The 1472-nt window shown below is 38.0% G+C and overlaps 1 long non-coding RNA gene across 1 annotated transcript in view; it reads left to right on the top strand.

Annotated features, from left to right (window-relative positions):
* LOC102679108 overlaps window positions 1-754 on the top strand; it is a 2764-nt gene extending 2010 nt beyond the window's left edge. The window contains exon 2 of the long non-coding RNA XR_421674.2: window positions 17-754. This is a non-coding gene — a long non-coding RNA (uncharacterized LOC102679108). The remainder of the gene's footprint in view (window positions 1-16) is intronic.
* Window positions 755-1472: the final 718 nt, after the last annotated feature.

Genomic DNA, 1472 nt, shown 5'->3' with positions numbered 1-1472 from the left:
CCTTCTTCTTCTTTAGCAGCAGAGCGGCGGCAGCAGCAGCAGTAACATCTCCTCTGACGCCGCTCCTCTGTCCTCGCGACGAGTCATCTCGTTTAGGTCGTGCAAGCCTGCAGGGGGAATGAGGAGGACTCGATGGCGCGCGGAGACGCCGGGCACTCAAGGAGTGGGGGAAGGGGATCGCTAGCTGTGGCGCAGGGAAGAGGGGCAGGAAGGGCCGATGAGCCAAGGAACGAGGAGAGGAACCGAGAAGAGAGGCGACAGGGTCGAGGGAGAGTAGCTACGGGACAGAAGGATATATGGCTGTGTATTATGTACTCGGAACCCGTGTTACATACGCCTCCGTTTCTCCATGTATACGTAAGCAAGCAGGTGTGCGTTTTCTTCTGTGTGTTCATACATGTGTTGGTTCAGGCGCGCACGTATACCATCGTATCCTGATGCGATGTGTACAAAAGTGTGTGCGAGCAAAGGCTCACTTCTCACGCGAGTCTCTTAACCATCTCGCATCGAAGATGTGGCGAACATGGAATCACGCGACTCACGTAAAAAATGATCCTACGATCCTGGCGCGGAAGATGGAAGGACGGAGTGAGAGGATGGTGTTGCGCGGCAAGAGATGGGATAATGGCACGCCGAATGGATGACGCGTACAAGAATGGAGATTCGAGCAGTGTTCGTGGGTGGAGTAGAGCGGAGAACAGTACCAGACAAATTGCAACTGATAATTATCACCATTGCTGGACAGAGGTATCGGGGTTATGACGAGGCTTATGATGAAATAAAATGACCAATTTTTAACAGGTACAGAGTTGAGATTGGTGGAAATAGCTTGAAAATATTTGATTCGATTGAATAACCGAGATTGATAGATTTCTGAATTAAAAAGCTATTGAACGTTTTATTAGATGTGGTTAATGATATAGATATTGCAATATGATAGATATATCATTAATACGTGAATAGTTAAGACTTTAATTAATAAAATTATATGATTTTTCTATAAATGAGATATCTTGAAAAATTATGAATATACAAATATATAGTATATATATATTTTTAAAAATACATATATTTTATTTCAATGAAAGATATTTTCAAAATATTCACAATCGATTATAAGTTAATGCTATATGTACAATATTGTTTATTTTATAAAATTCTTTTAATAGCAATCGATGTTTAATTCAATTCAGATTAATGAATTACAATTTTGCGTGATTTTTAATAAATTATAATTTAAATATTAACAAAAAAATAAATAATTAACATTATAAGACATACAGCGAACTCTAGTGACCAGAATCATTAACATGTTTCATTCCATCAGAATCCGACAATATCGACTAAAGGTAACATAAAACTTTATCATATTTTGACAAATACACGTGGAAAAATAATTATGATCATTATTATCATTTGTTGTATATATTAATCATACTTCAATATAATAATATAATTATTATTAATAATTA

This window comes from Apis dorsata, unplaced genomic scaffold, assembly GCF_000469605.1.
Source record: "Apis dorsata unplaced genomic scaffold, Apis dorsata 1.3 scaffold_199, whole genome shotgun sequence".
Lineage (NCBI taxonomy): Eukaryota > Metazoa > Arthropoda > Insecta > Hymenoptera > Apidae > Apis > Apis dorsata.
Note: the sequence above shows the minus strand (reverse complement) of the source record. Positions and strands in the feature narration are given on the sequence as shown.